Raw genomic sequence first — 6506 nt, 5'->3', positions numbered from 1 at the left:
GATATTTTTTCCTTCACAACTGACCTTAATAACTCACAGACTCTGAAGGCATTTGTGATGCCCATGAGTTATGAAACTTTATTCATACTCACAGACGAGGTGTAATACTCACCCTTCACTGTTTAGATACTCCGTAGCATTCATATGATATCAACAAGAAGCATGAGTCCTTTTGTGAATGCAAGTATGCAAAGTAAACACAAAGGAAAATCACAGCCTGATATTTGGGTTGTTGGGGTATTTTTTAAGAAAAGGTATTAAAGGCAAACTGTGATCATGTTGTTGATAGGTGATTGCTTCTCCACTGCATGGGCAAGAAATTCATGACATACCTAAAAGGGTTACATGGCCTTATATCCCCCTAATAAATCTGTTACTTCTATACCTGAACAGTTATATGCTTATCCTAAATTAAAATAATAATTTATGCATAAAGATATATAAATCCAAGCATAATGTCAAGTATAATATAGTGTCTTAAATTTTTCAGCTATTCCATGAAGACTTATCATGCAAGTATTTATCTCAACTTACACAAAATCAAGGTGAAAACCAGAACTGCAATCTCTACCACTCATTACAGCCACCTCTCTGTGCCTTATTTAACATAAATTAGATGCTGTGTGCTGTTGTAGGAATGGATGGCCTGCAAACAAGTTGTGCTCTTATAAACAATAGCACAACCGAACTTCTAATATCTAAGGTCTTGTTCATGAACAGAAACTCAGATGCGCCCAGGGTCACGAGAAAAGCCTCATTCTCATTTTTTTTGGGCTCCTTCAAGAGCCTTTGAAGAAACAAATAGAGGGTGACACATCATCTGATCTGTTGACCTTTCTGTTTCTACAGATAGGGAGTATTTTAACATGATGCCTAATAATATTATTCCATCTTTGTAGAAGAATGGCTGCAGAAGCATGGCCTTACAATCTCTGAAGATCTGCACAATCCAGGCCTGGTATTAGAATAGGCCTGTAATCAGAATTGTACTGAAGCTGCTGTGCTGAAGTTAACAAGAAATGTTGCCTTAAGCTATTCTTGAATCCTGAGACCAAGTAATTATGTTGTGCCAACAGGCCGTGGCTGTAACAAAATACAGCTGCTGGGAAAGCAGGTGCAGGGCCAAGAAAGATAGGGACCGGTATGGGAAAATAGGGAGTAACAAACTACAAGGCTGAAGCACAGCAACACAATTAGCTACATGGATAGAATGCTTATTTTAGTCATGATAATTAGGGGTGTGAGAACCACACACGTTTAGAGACTACTAACCAATTATATTTCTGCTTTACAAATATGCATGTGTATCGGTTCTATATAAGTAGTGTTAGAAACTAATAAAGTTGAGCAAGATGCATAACTCATATTGAGCATCTTCTTGACTCTGGCAAACCCTTCTTCCAACACATCTTCATTAGTATTCTACACACAAGGGACAACTGTAGGATGCTTCAGGAATGTGGTACAATGCAGTAACTCAAGGAGTTGGCAACAGAATTGGTGCTGCTGGGTGCAAAGAGACCACCAAGGGTTTAGCCTAAGATGGGTGCTTCACAACATTCAGAAGCTAGGAAAACCCATCTAGTGCTGAAATCTTTGTGAGAATGCGACTACTTTTTCTCTAACACATCTTTTTTTGATGTGTTACAGGAGCACTCCAAGACCTTTGATTCATGGAGTCTCAGAGGGAAATAACCCGGGTTAAAATAACCAGTTTCCAAGCTGGAGAATGGACTGTTACCTGTTTGAAGAGGAAAAGGTAAGGAATGAAAGCAGAGATCTTGTGCAGCTCTTGGGGACAAGGTACAACACATTAAGATATAACATGTTTAGACAACACTAAATCCCTGTTGTTCTAAGATTGTTACTTAAATCAGAATTTCAATCCTTACACCTACATTTTTCTGCAGAACTTTCACATGATGAGTATTGTATTGCCATTGTTGTAAGTAGAACTTTTGTATCAGGATGTTGTGGTCAGCATGTGTTTATAAAACTATGGAATTGTGTGGCTAATCCCCTGTTGTTGAATATTGCCCTGAATAAGATTTCCAAGAATATATATCCTTTTTGGTAATTGGGGCTGGTTTTCATTTTATTCTTGAATTCTGGCTCAGATACAGAGACATGGGTGTGTGCTGCAACATGTCCAGCTAAGAGATGGGAGCAATAACCCAAAGCTAAACCTAGTAACAAATGCTTAAATGTTGTGAATATCCTGACTTTCTGAAACAGTGATTGTCTTGTAGGTCAGTCCTCTGAGTTTGAGTTGAATCAAAGGGGGTTTTTTTAATCATATATACACACAAGTCTTAAACCACAATATTTTTATCTGGTCAGATGGTAGTGAAGGAAATCTTGTGATATCTTGAAAGCAAGTCAGTGAGTTCATGTGACTTTCTCATTTTATAAAGTAAAATTTTACTTCGTTGAGCCACAAACGGGAAAGAGGTATTGAGAGGAGGCTTTAGAAGGGAAACTTCTTGCACATAGGAGAACAGGCAATTTCTATTGAGGAATGCAGGTTTCCCACCCCCACCAGATCTTTGTGCTTGTTTTCACTCTGCATCAGCCACTGCCTTTGTTGCTGTAAACACCACCATCTTTTGGATCATTCCCTCTGTTTGGAGTGAAAGATGAGACACTACTCTCTGAAATATAATTTCTATCCTAGTGTTACTACTGGGTCACCGCTCTCCACAGGTCATTTCTATAGCCTCAATTCTTATTATAGTTCCAAATCTGTTCCTTTGAATCTATTTGGTGGACTGCTTTGTTTGTATTGATTGGATAAAATATTTATTTATAAAAATTAAAGTCCATAATTTGCTTAAATTCCATGTGATGGAGTTGATCCTATTTCTTTAAGTTTCCATTTACAGGCCTGCTGAGGTCAGTTTTACTTTTATGAGGACTTAGTAACCAACTAATGAAAAAATAAATTGTAGAAACCAAAATAAAATGAAATCGAATTGACACTTTCTGACGGGAAAAGAATCCCTTTCAGAGCTAAAGACACCATATATCCAAGACAAATCAGGTGAAAACAGCTTTTCTACAGTTGAATATATATCATTTGGAAGTTGTTCTTTGAGATTAAGGATAGTTTTCTCTGGATTATGTAATTGAAGAGATCAGGGTTCATTATTTGATTCAGATAAATGCTAGATAGTTCTGCTATCCTACATACAAAGAGAATAGGTCTCCAATTATCTCCATTCCTTCAAAATTAAACCAAGCAGCATGCTCTGCACTCTAATTAGACATGTGCCAACACCATTTTTCTCTTGGAGACAAAAAAGGCAAAAGGACACACTTGCTGTCACCTATGTCAAAGAATACTTGATGAAATTTGTGAGGTTATTCTGTTCTAAAGAGGACAGAATTTGGGCTGGCAGAAACGAATTTTCAGACACCTGGGAAATTTTTGGTTTGTTTCTGTTACTTCCCGGATGTAAAATGTTTGTATTTTACTTGATTTTTCAAATTTCCTGCTTGTGTCTGCTGATTTCAATTCAGCTTTACAGTTTTCCCTGGCAGCCAAGAAGGGACATTTCTTCTTTTCTCTGTAGAGTATGAAAATAAAATGGCCACTTCTTACGTGTGTTACTCCAGAAGAGGGTGCTCAAAGCTCAGAAAAGTCGTGAGCATCGTCTTCCCTTGTCAGCTGTGTCATCTCTACAATGCATTTCAGTCTCCCTCCAGCTTCCATTTGTCATCTCAAATCCAGATCTACCACTGTCACACTGAAACTGCTATTTTCCTGCTGCAGATTTGTTGACAACGGCGAACATATTTTCCTACCATATTAAGTCAGGGATATACTAACAGTGGACCAAATTCCTTGGAATTGTACTCTGCATGGTCCTGTGCCTCAGATCACAAAGTGTTACTCCGGGCTGTTGCAGGGAAGAGAAACGTGAGAATAATTTCACATCTTACATTGCACCATATTTTTTCAAACATCTCTGAGCCAGATTCCCATGTTGCGTGCAGTATGCTAGTATATTTTAAGTCTGGCAAATTTAAAGAAGCCATATTCTTGAACTGATGCTTCTTTTCTTAGTGCAAACTATATGTCAGGTTTTTACTCCTTCTTCTGTCTTTCAGCTAATATCAACGTGAGTTTGTGAGAATATTTTGAACCTATGGAGAAAAACTGCAGTAAGATGATTAGAGGTTGGTGTTCTTTTCTGGTTTAGTTTTTCACTCCAGCAAGTAAGCACTGAAGATTCCTAGCTCTGTGTAATCTGTTCCTTACTGGTTTGCATCTATCAGAGAGATTACCCTAGCTGATGTCTGCATCACTAAAAGAAACAGATAAAATAATCAATAAAGAAAGGCGTCATCTGCAAAGCCTGAGACAAAGACCAGATTGGCTTTTCGAAGATCTGCATTACAAAGATTACATAAATATAATTCTAAGATGGTACAGAAATAAAAACCGGAGCTTGATTGTGGATGGGGTAAAAAATGATTTCTTAAATTTACCTGTAGTTAAACTTTCAAAAACATTTGAATGTATTTGGAGTTCAAGGATTAGCTTTTAAAGGTACTTAGATGCTTATTTGCCATCAAAAAACACTTCATCTTAAGCACTTATATGCTTTTCAGTCCTGCACGGAAAAGGAACCATGTAGAAACCAGTGCCTGATGAAACTTTATGCCTGTATCAGGAAAGTCATAGTGCTCCTCATAGTATTCATGTCTGAACCTATGATATTTATTTAAAAGTTTACTGAAACACTTTTTTGTTACTTTGCTTTATCAAAAGTCTTTTGACTAATTCAAACACTTTTATAAAAATGTTTCCTGAAGGAAGGGTTGAGTGCAGAAAGGAGTTGGCAGAAGCACCTTCACTTTCTCATTCAAGCTGTGTGGAATAAGACAGATAGCTTTGCTGTCTGTGTGATGGCACTATTTGAAAACACTTTTCCCCAAAAGTGCTGCAGTTTAACTTTTGTCTTAACAAGCACAAACTTCTGGGTATTTCCGGTAGGAGTTTTGCAGGATAAGAGAACAAGAACATAAAAGCTTGTGGGGGGACAGACTGAGCAGCTGGGGCTGCAGAGGAATGAACTCCCAACAGGGAGCCTGGCAGGTAAGTGCCACATTGATGGGTTTTCAATTGCTTGCCAGCAGAGAGAAACCAGAGCCTGAACAGCCAAAGAATTGCAAACTGAGGGTGCCTCAATTCAAACAGCATGCCAAAACAAAAGGCCAAAAGCATGAGAAGCACACCGATGAGAGGAAGGTGAGGCACCAACAGATGAGTACAGATTGCAAATGGAGGGAGCTCATAAATCAGTGTGCCAAGGCATGTTCCCAGAAGCCCAAACGATACAGCAGCAGGGAAAAGATAGACTGACAACAGTGTGCCAACAGACAGGAATAGATCACATATGGCACAGCAATGAGGGAAATGGAGCAGCTATGCTGTGTCAGCCCACACAAACTGCCTTCTGCTGGAAACCAATCAGTTCAGTCATCAGTCACAGGTACTGTGACACAATCCCGTGGACAAGCAAAAAAGGATTTTTCCTTTCTCCAGGTGTGTCTGAAGAAGAGTTAGAGAAGGATAGTTCACAGGAAAACAGTCTCCAAGTGTAAAAGTGAGAGGAAAATTGTGTCTCAAGTAAACTCAAAGCTAGCAAAATGCTGCAGGAAATGAGGAGGTATTTCTGCTCTAGCACACTTAGGGGGCAGCTGGTCTAGGGGAGCTTTATGTGTCCCTTCATCACTGTGGGGCTATCATCTTTGGTAACAGCTGCTGGGGCCCAATTCACCATGCTGCTCTAGATACCAGACCAGCACTACCTGACTGCACATATCCAGCTGTACCAGGACTAATTTGAGCCTGTCCCCTCTCCCTTGCTTTCAGTAAACAGGTCTGTCTGTGTCAGCATTTCTCTCAGAAATGTTTTTCCTGGTTCATTAAAGGCAGATGGGATCTGGCAATCAGCAGTTCTCCTTCCCAGTGCCAGTTAGTCACTTTTCAGGTCATTATGCTTTAAAATAATTCAAAGCTCCTTAATGCACTGAGGCAGGAATGGCCAATTGCAACCGACGTAACACAGCTGTGGATAACAGTAACTGGGTTCTAATGAGCAGTGGTCCCCGAAAACTGGGGCAGAGGGGCTGGTGAAAATCAGGTTGCTTTCATCTGCACTTTGCTCCTTCTCTTAAACCTCCTGTATTCTTTCCTGTCTCTTTCCACATCCACATGGGTTTGAACGCGTGGTGCTGTGTGTGTTGCCTTTATGCATCTGATAGGGAGCTTCCACAGAGATTGTCCCTTGTTCCATGTAAGCAAGGTTATGTCAGCCACTGACCAGGGACACAATCCTGCATTGCCAAAACAACCCCTAATCAGCTGGGCACTTAGCACCACTGAACCATCGTAAAAGCTGATTCGTGGTGCACAGCAAGACATTGGCATATTTTCAGACATTTAGCCAGAGCTGAAAAAAGCAGACGCCTGAAAGGGGTCAGAGTAGAAACGCTCC

Source organism: Falco peregrinus, chromosome 9, assembly GCF_023634155.1.
Source record: "Falco peregrinus isolate bFalPer1 chromosome 9, bFalPer1.pri, whole genome shotgun sequence".
Classification (NCBI taxonomy): Eukaryota; Metazoa; Chordata; class Aves; order Falconiformes; family Falconidae; genus Falco; species Falco peregrinus.
This window is presented reverse-complemented; position numbering follows the sequence as displayed.